The sequence below is a fragment of the Mus musculus genome, chromosome 7, assembly GCF_000001635.26.
Source record: "Mus musculus strain C57BL/6J chromosome 7, GRCm38.p6 C57BL/6J".
NCBI lineage: Eukaryota > Metazoa > Chordata > Mammalia > Rodentia > Muridae > Mus > Mus musculus.
This window is the reverse complement of record NC_000073.6, coordinates 75362075-75374750: the sequence shown is the minus strand read 5'-3', so window position 1 is coordinate 75374750 and position 12676 is coordinate 75362075. Positions and strand designations below refer to the sequence as shown.

The 12676-nt window shown below is 43.8% G+C and overlaps 1 pseudogene; it reads right to left on the bottom strand.

Moving 5' to 3' along the window:
- On the bottom strand, positions 8393 to 8719 carry Gm10161 (predicted pseudogene 10161; annotated as a pseudogene).

Here is a 12676-nt window from a genome sequence, read left to right as displayed (position 1 = left end):
CCTTTCACCTCCCCTCTAACATTTTGTGTTTTAAGAAGCTTCCGTCTAAGAGGGAAAGTTGTAATCTTAGAGAAAAGTGTTCCACAACCGTTTCTGGGGTTATTTACAGGAAATTGAGCATCTTATCAGTGTCTACACCACGGAAGAAAATGTCTTGTGTTATAGCTCTGAGAAGAAAGGCTTCCCCAATGGAGGTTTTGCATCTCTGAAGTGAAAGGAATTCTGGTAGCTGGGAGCCGAGGAATACCACAAAGTCACAGTGCAGCAACCCTCTCACAGGAGATTTGTTGGGAGAGACACATCCTGGGAGAGTGGCTGCCTCTGCTCAAGTGAGAAGCAGCAGGGAGCTGAGCAGGAGGCAGGCTTTATATAGGGCCCTATATAAAGCCTTGGGGGTAGGGTGGAGTTTTCCAGGGTGGGGATTGGTGGGATTTCAAGACAAGCCCAGGGATTGGTGGAACTTGGAGCTCAGGAATTGGTGGGTTTGGGTAGGTTTTCAAAAATGTTCAGACCTTTTACCCTATGATATCTCTCCTCTAGCAATATGTATGTTCTGTATCCTATATATCTATAACCTATACCCTATATGTCTATAACCTATACCCTATATGTCTATAACCTATATCCTATATGTCTATATCCTATATCCTATATGTCTATAGCCTATATCCTATATCCTATATGTCTATGGATCCCAAGGGAGGCCGAGACAGGGTATCATGAGTCAGGTTGACCTCAAACACACTATGTAGCAGAGAATGACCTCGAAATTCGGATTCTTTTTTTTTTTTTTCTTTTGTTTTTGTTTTTGTTTTTGCTTTTTTGTTTTTTTTGAGACAGGGTTTCTCTGTGTAGCCCTGGCTGTCCTGGAACTCACTCTGTAGACCAGGCTGGCCTCGAACTCAGAAATTCACCTGCCTCTGCCTCCCAAGTGTTGGGATTAAAGGCGTGTGCCACCACTGCCCGGCGAAATTCTGATTCTCCTGCATCTACTTCCAAGTGCTGTGATTACAGATGGGAGCCACCACTCCCAAGCTAAAATGTACTTTTCCCCTAGTGGTTCTGGGAATTGGACCCAGGGTCACGTTTGGGTGTCAGGCAAGTGTTTAGCCACTGATTTGACACTCTATTTTAAATTTTGCTCTTTCCCAAGGCACTTTCACAGGTTTCCACCTTGTCCCTCATGCATGGAAGTCTGTTTCCAGGCTTCTTACTGTGTTCAAGTCTTTTTTTCTTTCGTTTTTTTTTTTCTTCTAGTGTTTCTTTTATTCCCCCCACCCACATCATATTAACTCATAGCAATGAGTGAGGGAATTCAGTGGTTTCCAACAGTGTTCGAACCACAGAAAGCAAGGTTGAGTGTGAGGCTGGAGAGCTGCATCTCAGTGAGTTTATTGGACACAGATTTCAATACCAGAAGCTCTAACAACTCAGGGTCCTCCTTCCAACAAGTATGACGAGCAGATTACACAGTCTGTGATCATCTGCTGGGATGAAGAGAAGAGAGCATGAGTCCATCTGTTCCCTCTTCTCCCACATGGAAGTTCTGCGTTATCAGTGACGTTACCATGGCATAGACTGTGATAAATGAAACTGTGTCAGAGGTGAGACAACATTTTTGTGTGTCTGAACAGAGAGTGCGTTTAAACAGATACAACTGTTCTCTGCCCCAATTCCTGTTACAGGGCGAGACAACACGAGGCCGGAAGAAACCTCTGAGATCATCTGGTTCAGATCATTTTCAGATGGGTGGGGTGGCCATATCCAGAAGTTCCTGGAACAGCCTCAGTTTATGCCAGTTGTGCCAGAGTAATAATGGCGAGAACTGCCTTTCAGAATCTCAACGTCTCATTGGAGATAAGCATCATCACTTTATTGATGAGGAAATGACATTTCCAGGGGCTAAGTGAGGTTTCCCACTAATTAAGACTAGTTAATGTTGACGGCAGCGCTCCCCAATCCTGATCCTAGGAAATCCATCCAAGTGTGAAACTATTTGAAATATTTTTCTTATTAAGTATGATGTGAATTTATTACTAACTAAACACCTGGGGAACTGAAATGAAGACTTAATTGGATTTTAGACACAAAGCTCGGTGATCAAATTATTGATGACAGAGCTAAAGTAAACACTGGGGATGAAGTAATTTTTGAAAACTCATGCAAATTTCCTAAGTGCATCACATGGCCAGACTTCAAGTCTTTTCAAGTCTGTTTATTACTTTCTGGTAGCAGAATGACATGATCTTAGTTTCATTTATTTTCTCTGTTTCTCCAGACTATATATTTTCTCAATGACTATATATTTTACATATTATTGGAAAGAAAATAATTGGATTAATGGTTATTCTAAAACGATGACATCTTCCTGCACCTGTCACCCAGTTGCATGGGAGTCAGAGTCACTGCATGCCTGGTCCCTTTCCATCTGTGATCTCATGGAATCCTCACAGAAGCCCCATATGTTGTCAGTTCGTGGTGTAGATGACTCTGAGGGCCCCCAGGAGGTAGCCTGTTTAAGGGCAGAGAGAGCATGTGGGCCTGGGAAACCACATGCAGCCTGTCTGCTGTGCGAGTCCATGTGAGAAAGCCACATCCTCTAATCAGCAGACAGGGCTGTGACTCTCACAGCAGCTGCATCTCCTCCTCTTCCTTCCTAACTGTGCCCCCGTCCTGGCCCAGTCCTTCAAGTCGGATGGTGATTTAACCGACCAAATGTCTTCCACACAGATATAGATAGCAAGGGGCCAAGATCCGGGGACTGTGGTTTCATTAAAAATATATTTTTATTTGTTCTTTGACAATTTCATAATTTAGACAATGTGTCTGATAATAGCCCTGCTCCCCACTCCTTTCTCCAGAGTCCCCCACACGTGTCCTTCCCCTTTATGTCCCTCTACTCTTCTTCCTCCTTCCCTTCCTCCTCCTCCTCCCCCTCCTCCTTCTTTTAAATAATCTACTGAGTCCAGTTAGTCTTACCAGTATGCATATGGGCAACCCAGCAAGGGCCAGAGGAAAAATGACTTCTCTTTCTGTAACAACCCTTACCTTAGTTGTCAAAATCTCCTCAGCTAGTGCTGGGCCTGAGCCCACCCCATTCTTGGATTCATGTACTTAGTGACTGGCTTGGTTTTGTGCAGGTAACTCTAGCTTCTTTGAAACACACACACACACACACACACACACACACACACACACACAGAGAGAGAGAGAGAGAGAGAGAGAGAGAGAGAAAGAGAGAGAGAGGTAAATATAATAAAAAAGAAAGCAAATACCAATTCAATCTTTCATGTCCCATCAGAGGTAGTTTTCCTTTGGGTATCTACTTTGAGACATGAAAATTAAACCGAGTTAGTCACCCTAACAAGGAGGGTAGGGTAGGAGGGAACAGTAGCTGGGGTTACGGGCAGAGGACACTGGGGTAGGCATTTCTGTGTCCGGAACCCTGGAGAGACTGATTTCACTGTAGCGGTCACTGACAGACCTTCCAGACCCATCTGTGTTTATACGATTTAGTAAATCTATGACATCACTATGCAGGGCTGTTTCAGATTATATACTAGAATGAGGATGTTCTGTGTTCAGAGCACAGACTGAGTGAATCGCCTGGGCAGGTTTCTTCTCCATCATCTCAGTTCTCTTCTGCCATCTGCTGGGGCAGGCACTCTACAGCATGGAGAACCAGGGAAGAGCTTGTCGCAAGCCCCTGACAGTGATATATCCAACAGCAATACGCTGAAAAGGCTGGAGAGGCAGGCTTTACACCATCCTGCCTTCCTTTCCCAGCAGATCTTCTGGGGTTTTCAAAGATTAACATAGTTCCTAGTATTTTTTAAATGTAACAGCCTTATAGTAGCAGCTGTTGCTACACTTGAAACATTTTAAACAGTATTTTATAAATGACACAGAAGCACACAGGTTTGAGTTTAAAAAAAAAAAAAGAGAAACAGAAGCGCAGAGATTGAGGAAGTGGAGCCACGAGCTGGCAGCGGAGCCCCACCAGAAGCTTCCTTGACACTGGGGTACACACTTTTCTCACAAAGCATTGCAGAAAATAAAAGCAAGGAAGAGTCCCAGAGAGGTGAGTCAAGCTGCTGTTCAGTGCACGAAGGAAGGCTGTGGTCCAAGATCCTCAGCCCTCAGATGGCAGGGAGTAGGGGTGCGTAGGGTGGACCTAGCAGCACAATTTCCCACACGCCTTTCAAGGTCAATGCCAGGACAATGAGAGACATTTAAAAAGTCACTTACTATTTTTATTTCATACGTATGAGTGTTTTGCCTGCATGGGTGTGCACCACCAGCACTGTCTCTGAGGCCAGTGTTCCCCGAGCCATGTTCCCAACTCCTCCCCAGTTTTCCTATCTTCTCTCCCTGACCCTCTTGTTAACACCCTTCTTCCCAGCAAGTGCCCTTCCTACTTCCATGTCTTTTTAAGTTTTAACATGGTTGTTCCTTACTGCGTTTAAGTTTGGTTGCTTTAATGAGAAAGGTTGGGGGAGTTATTAGCTTGAGCAAGGACAACTTGCCACTGTCCACACCACTGAGGAATGTGACTTCTACCCCTGCAATCATTACTGCCCATCGCTCCTCAGGGAGAGGTGGGGCCTCATGAGCTCGCCCACCACCCACAGGGAATGTTAGTGGGCCCTGTCTTGTGCAGATAGCCACAGTTGCCAGGACTTCATAGGTACCGCAATTATGTGCAGAAGACAGCATGGATTTCATAGCACCCCGCTCCCACCTTCAGGCTGTAGCTCTTACATTATCTCTGCTCCGTCTTCCTTAATGTTTCATGAGCTTTGGAAGGGTGATATAGATGTTCCATTTAGGGGTGAGTGCTCAAAAGTCACTTGATTGGTTAGGAGTCTCAGCATTAACTACTGCCCGTTGCAAACAGAATGGTGCTCATCTGCAGCCACTGCCATTTTTGTTAACATACTTAGTAAAGGCAAGGAAGCCAGCACACTAACCTTTTCTCACTTAACTTCAAGTCATGCAAATACTCACACTTGGTACTGTTAAGAAAAACATTCTGATCAAGCCACAAATCTCCCTTATTAGTTTAATGTCTTTCCAAAAAGACAGCTGTAGTGAGGAGTGTTGCTTCCAGACTCCTGTGTGTTTACATAAATATGTGTGTTCCCATAGCAACACAGAGCATTGTTTAGTGTTACACCCACTTACATGAAGGATACCTTGCATCTTCAGCCGAGCCAATCGCACTGCCCCCACACTGGGAGGGGCAGTTGATTAGCGATGGGGCCTCATTGGAAACTCCCTTTATAAGCAAACGCCCACATGTCCTGAGCCCCAACTCCTCAGGCAGCTCTTGTCAGGTTCAATATAGCCTTCTGTCTTGTCTTTTTAAAATTCCCATTATTATAGGATTCAACACAAGCTTCAACATTTTAATAATTAAAATTACATTTATGTATTTGGGGGGTGGTTGTGCGTGTGTATATGCATGCGTACGTGTGCGTATACATGTGTGTGTGTGTGTGTGTGTGTGTGTGTGTGTGTGTGTATGCATGTGAGACAGCCTTGATTACGGAGGTCAGAGGGCAGCTTGCAGCAGTCAGTTCTCTCCTCCCATGTGAGTTCAGGCCAGGAACTCAGATTTCAGGATGGGAGGCAAGAGCTTATACCCACTGAGCCATCTCTTCAGCTCATTAAAACTTTTTGCTTTATTTGTTTATCTATTTGTTTGTTTGCTCATTCATTAATTCATTCATTCACTCACTCATTCATTCATTCTGTGTGTGCACAAGCAAGCCTGACACATGGGGAGGTCAGAAGACACTTTCCAAGAGTCATTTCTCTCCTTCTACCAAATTGATTCTGGGGTTTAAAGTCAGGTGGTCAGATTTGACAGCAAGCACCATTCCCCACTGAGTGTGGTTCAGGGGTATTATATACACTCATGACCACAACGCTCACGATTCTCAGAATGCCTTTATTTTCATCAACTGTAATCTCACTTAAAATTAACCATTAATTATCCATACCTTCCCGTTGCCCTCGGAAGCCATTCTTTTTCCTCTGTCTCAATGAATCCGTCCTTCTAGGAACCTCATGTAGGAAGAACCATCTACTCTTTTCGTGACTGGCTTGTTTCACTTAACAAAACGTCTTTAAGATATACCAGTGTTGTTCACTGTTCTAATCCTCAGTTCTCTGAGCGTTAATTTCTCTTCTCAAATAAATAATCAAAACATTGCCAGTCCTACAGAGAACTATCTCTGTGTTCCTGTTTTGAGAGATAAGAATTCAATTTTGGCTTCAGAAGAAGCACCAGAGATGTGGGGCAAAGTCCTCTCAGTCGACCAGTAGATCTATAGAGAGGAGCAGAGCCGCCAGGCCAGCTCCAGCCTAGGCCAGCTGAAGTCTGCAGAGGTGAGTGATCGTGAGTAACTGCTGTATCGGGCCACCGAGTTTCAGGGTATTTTGTTTGTGTGTAGTTAACCATTACACACTCATGTCTACTTCTCTGCACCCCCTTTTTTCTCTGTGGCTGCTTTAACTTATCTTCTCATTAGCTTTGGGGAACTCACTCCTCTCCTCATGAAGAAGATGTTTGCTCTCACTTTCCTTTCCCACTCCTGACATCATTAGTGGCACGGTAGCATTTACGCAGCAAGGCCTAATTTCACTAAGATTTTCCTTGTAACAAGACCTGTGGACACTGGCTTCATTCTGAGTTTATAATGTTCTTATGGGGAAAACCGAGAAAGCACTCTTTGAGGGCACATCCAGTTTCTTCCCACGAACTACTTAGTGTATGTCTAAACAATCTCAGATCAATACATCCCTGTCCCTCCAAAACACCGAAGTGTAAAAAGTAAGAGAAGGTGTCAATATTTGTAGATTTCTTTATATTGAGCTACATGGTAGTACTAATTCATTTTTTTATATATTGAAATTGTTATGTATATAATACTAAGTATATCTATTTTTGAGACAAGATTTCATACAACCCAAGTGGTCTTTGAACTGATATGTAGTAGGGGTGGCCTTGAATTCTTGATCTTCCTACCTCCTAACCCCCAAGTGCTAGGATTACAGGAATGCCCCATTGCATCTGACTCTCTGCCAGCTCTACCCTTACAATCATCTGCTCTAGCCACAGACAGATGGGCCACTTCATCTAACGACTGGGTTTTATAAAGTTGTATCTTGATTTGCAAAGACAAATTAAGTCAAGTTTGCCATTGTACTCAGGAAATTAGAAAAGCATTTAATAGTAAGAATAATGGTATTTATTGATATACTTTGGTCTTTTTAGCAGACCTGCTGAGAAATTAGTGGAGGAAATGAACAGGCATTTGAAGCATTTATTATTATTATTATTATTATTATTATTGAAGCATATTCTCTATGTAACTCTGGCTATCCTCGAACTCACTATGTAGCCTGGCCTGCTCATAAACTCACAATGATTGCCTGCCTCTGCCTCCCAAGTCCTGGGATAAAGGCATGCACCACCATGCCCAGATTCGAGTAGGAATTTTGTGATATTTAGGCTGCAGTTGCTAGAAACTAGAGTTTCCACTTACTAGGTTCTCAGCCTTGACTGTGGAATTTCTTAGCTCTCTCTACTGTTCTATGCCTACTTGGAACAGAGAATGTCACGGGCCAGTGTTTCTTTGAGCACGTTGCTGAACTTTTGATCTTCAGCTTGGTCCCATAATGAAGGTAAATACACACCATATAGTCTTTGTTGCTAGGAGTAAATGAAATCAGAGATGTAGAGCCCATCACGCCACTATATTGTGGAGGGTACAAAAGGCTGTCTTGTTTATTCCGTAGCTTGAGATACACATTCAATATTTAACTTAACTCATTCCATGATCTGATACCCTTGGTAGTGAGAACCATCCCTTCTCACTTTTGCTGTCCCCCTTTCTGTGACAACTCCATGGCTCTTTCCCCTGAAAGATACTCTGTGATTCACAGAGGTTCCCAACTGCCATCAGGGCAAACTAAAGGCTTGATGCTTTTGAGTTTGGGTTGTCAGTGATGATCCTAACACACGGTGGCGCTGCTGAACCAGGCACTGCTGTCACTGGAGGCCATATCGCTCTAATGCTAGGCGATCACAGTGAACCCGAGAATACCTTTGTGTAATTTAGGGTGATGAAGCAGTTGCTACATTCCATTTCAGTCTCCTGGACGGGTCATTCTGCTTAAGTCTGCTTTTGTGTGCGATGGAAACGAAACTGCAAGATAACTCTGTGTGCAGGAGAGATGTTCCCCCTTGATCCCTGTACTAACTAGCTAGATTTATACCAGCATGGCACAAGCTAGAGTCATCAGACAGGAGGGAGCATCACTTGAGAAAATGCCTCCCTAGAATCAGGCTTTAGGCAAGCCTGAAGGGCTTTTCCTTTTCCCTTTTCTTTTCAAGACTTAATACAAATGTTTTATTTAACAATTGCAGGTCATTCCAAGTAGGCTAAGTAGTGGATATCCAGGACCCAGCAGCAAGGTCAACACAACTTGCGAGCTTCTCTTTCTGACTCCAATAGGGTGAGCACATCACCCTCTTGAACAGGGCCTTTGACATTTCGGATGATAGAGCGGCTGGTGTCATCCATGAATTCCACTCTCACCTGCATGTACTGTCCCTGCAAACCAATCCTGCCCAGTACTTTGGTTACCCTAGCCAGCTTGATGGGCTGCACATGACTCATGTCCATGATGGCAGAGATATGGCAGAGAGTGGGCATTTTCTTAATTAGTGATTGATGGGGGATAGCCCAGCTCATTATGGTTGGTGGTATCCCTGGCCTGGTGGTCCTGAGTTCTGTCATAAAGCAGGATGAGCGAGACTAGGGAAGCAAGCCAGTAAGCAGCACCTCTCCATGGCCTCTGCATTAGTTCCTGCCTCTAGGGTCCAGCCCTGTTTGAATTCTTGTCCTGACTTCCTTTGATGGTAAACTGTGATATGAAAGTGTAAGTCAAATAAGCCCTTTCCTCCCCAAGTTGCTTTGGTCATGTTTCTAAATCGTGGAAGGCACTACTGCTATTTAAGTCTAACTACAACTTGCCCACAGCTGAGGTTTAGTTCTGGCCTCTTGTGCAATTACTCTGAGCTTCCCGTTCTCATTCAGAGCTCTGTGATAGGGGAGGGGAGAGTGACTAGTGACAACCATGCTCAAGTAATTGACATTCTTCTTTCTGGCTATTGATTTGCTGGTTCTTGCCACAGAGGCTATTATGGAAGAGCCAGCACTGACAAAGGCTTGGAAGCGCTCTTCTGGGTGGCTGGTCTGCATATATGAGTGCTTTGGAGCCTGGAGCTTTCTTTTTGTACTCCTGTGATGGCATCGAGTTCAGAAGCAGTAAGCGCTGGAGGACTGTTGGAGAATCATCAATTGTGTCCTATTACCTGTTTCTCAAGCCAGAACGGTCTTCAAAGGTTAGTTAAGAACAACTGCAGACAAGCATGGTGGTACACACTTGTAATTCCAATAGTCAGGGATTTGAGGCAAAAGGAACTTGAGTTTAAAAATAACCTAGACAATATAACAAGACCTTTTTTCAAAAAACCAAGGGTGTGCGCACTTGAACGCACATGCACCCCCTCGCCCCCCACCAATGGGTAGGAAGGACACAAAGAGGTACTTGAGATAAATAGCTTAATCGGGAAAACAAACTGCCAAGCTAGATGTTTAACTGTATACCACACGACTCTGTTTCAGCTACTTTTTGCTTAGGCTTCTCTCTTGTCTGAGTTGAGTTAGATGCTTCGTAAATGTCACACGTGAGATAGCAGTCCCATAGGATTATATTAGCACTGGAAAGTTTTAGCGCTTAGTGCGATAGTCGTGTTTGTGATGCTGCTGGTGTAAAAGCCCTACTGTGCTGCCAGTCATTAAAAAAAACATAGCACACACAGTTATACACACCACATAACACTTGATTATGATAATAAGTAAATGACAGTGCTGTTGGTTCATCCTTTACTGTGCTATGCTTGTTTTTCTTTGTGTGTGTGTGTGTGTGCATAATGAATGCATGTGTGTTTGTGTGTCCGTGGACATATGTGTACAAGGATGTCGGCTTGTGGAGGCCAGAGGGCAATGCCAAGCTTCTTCCTCTATTACTCTACATTTTTTGAGACAAAGTCTCTCACTAATTATAGAGGCCACTGATTGTGCAGACTGCCTGGTCAGTGCTCTCTGAGGCTTTGCCCACCTTACCCTTTCCAGCTCTATCATCACAGATGGAAGCCACCACTCCCCATCTGTATGTGTGTGCTGGGGATTTGAACTCAGGTCCTCATGCTTATGTGAAGGGCCTTCCCTGACTGAAACATCTCCCCAGACCCTGTGCTATACTTTTAAGTCATTATTTTTAACTGCACTGCTAATTTTAAAAACTATCCTAGAGAGGGTTGGAGAGATGGCTTGGTAGCTAAGAGTACTTGCTGCTCTTGCAGAAGCTCAGGGTTTTGGTTTCCAGCATCCAGGTTTGGGGCTCACAACTGTCTGTCATTCCAGTTCCAGGGGATTTGTTGCCCTTTCTGGCCTCTGTGGGCACCTGCAGAGATGTAGTGAATATACTTATATCCAGGCATCCACATATACTTAAGATAAATAACCTAACAAATGAATGAGCACAATAGCGTTTGGATATGGCTCTGGTGGCCATGGTTCTCTATCATGTACCAGGCCCTGGGAAAGAACTGCACAAGAGCAGGGATGGCAAGGCATGCTTAAATCCCAAATCCCAGTGCGTTAGGAGGCAGAAGTAGGAGCAATTCAGGTTCCAGGTCAGTCTAGGCTATATACCATCCTATCTTAAAAAGGAAGTATTACTAAACAGTATGCCATATTATACTAGCAACATCCCTAGACATCTCTGGTTTAGTATGTCTCATGGTCACACCGGGAGGCCACATTAGGTGACAGATCCTGACCACCTAGACTTGTGCAAGAACATTCTGTGATGTTCGCAGCACGTTTCTCAGAACATGCCATTTTGTTAAGAGACTCAGGGTTGTCTTGAATATTGGGACTGTGCTTGTGGCCCCAAAGCCTTATATGTTTTAGAAAGATTAAAAGTAGGAGCTAGAGAGATGTTGCAGTAGTTAAGAGTACTTTATTTCCTCCCAGAGGAGCATAACTTTCGTTCCCATTCACACTGGGCAGTTGCACAACCTCTAACTTCTTGTAACTCAAGTTCCCGAAGATTTCACACTCTCCTCTGGCCTCAAAGGGAACCTGCACACGTGTGGAATGAAAACACACACACACACATACACACACATACAGGGGAGAAGGAAGGAGGGAGGGAGGAGAAGGGAGAGAGAATTAAGTAAATCTTTTTTTTTTAAAGTTTTTTTTTAAAGATTTGTTTGTTTGTTTGTTTGTTTATTTGTTCTATGTAAGTACACTGTAGCTGTCTTCAGATACTCCAGAAGAAGGCTTCAGATCTCATTATGGATGGTTGTGAGCCACCCTGTGGTTGCTGGGATTTGAACTCAGGACCTTCAGAAGAGCAGTCAGTGCTCTTAACCGCTGAGCCGTCTCACCAGCCCGTAAATCTTTAAAAATGTAAATCCAGGAGAGATGGCTCAGCTGTCAGTTAAGAGCACTGACTGCTCTTCCAGAGGTCCTGAGTTCAATTCCCAGCAACCACATGGTGGCTCACAGCCATCTGTAATGGGATCTGACGCCCTCTTCTGGTGTGTCTGAAGACAGCTACAGTGTACTCATCATGTAAATAAAATAAATAAATAACATCTTAAAAAGAAAAAAAAATTAAAATGTTTAAAAAAAAGGTAAATCCAAAGGTGCTATATTTTGTTTGCTTGTTTGTGAAATACTGGGGATTGGGCCTAGGACCACATATGCTTGAGGTAAGTGTTCTATTGAGTTATACTTGCAGCCCAAGATGCTGACTTTTGATGACACATGGCTTTGAATCCTGTGTGACTGTTTTCCGGCTGCTTTTGGATCCGGATGTGGTACTCTCAGCTACCTCTCCCGCACCCTTGTTGTGGATAGCCCTGGGGCTAATTATAGTTGCTGTTAGTTCCGTTCTCCTGTGCGTGGCTGCGAACAATGAGTCAGCACTCAGGTGATTTCCTGTAAACCTGCTTTCCACCTTAATTTGTACAATAAAGGAGAGCTGATGATTGGGCAGGTAAAAGGGAAGGTGGAGAGGAAGGTTGGGAGAGAGAAGGAGAAAATGGAAGAAGGAGAGGATGCAGAGGAGGAGGAAGGAGAAGAAAAGCAGAGCAGAAGCACATGGCCTGGAGAAACCGAAAGTTCTAAGGGACCTCATAAGCTATGGAAGATGGTAGTGTAGCCGTAGATCTGCCCAATCTAGGCACACAGCATGTATTCATATTAACTGAGTCATGTTATCATTGCTGGGGCATATTTGGTTGGAGATACACCCTGTCTGCCTGCTTGTTTCCATTCTTCTTGCCATGTCAATAATGGGCTAAACCTTTGAACTGTAAACCAGCCCCAATTAAATGTTTTCCTATATAAGAGTTGCAAGGGTCATGGTGTCTCTACACAGCCATAGAAACCCTAAGACATACACATTAAAGTATATTTTATTGGGTATTTTCTCTGCATTCATTTGGGCTATGTTAACTTCTATATCAGGGTAACATCATTTGCCAAAAAATTAACACAATAAAAATACACTGCTGTTTTAG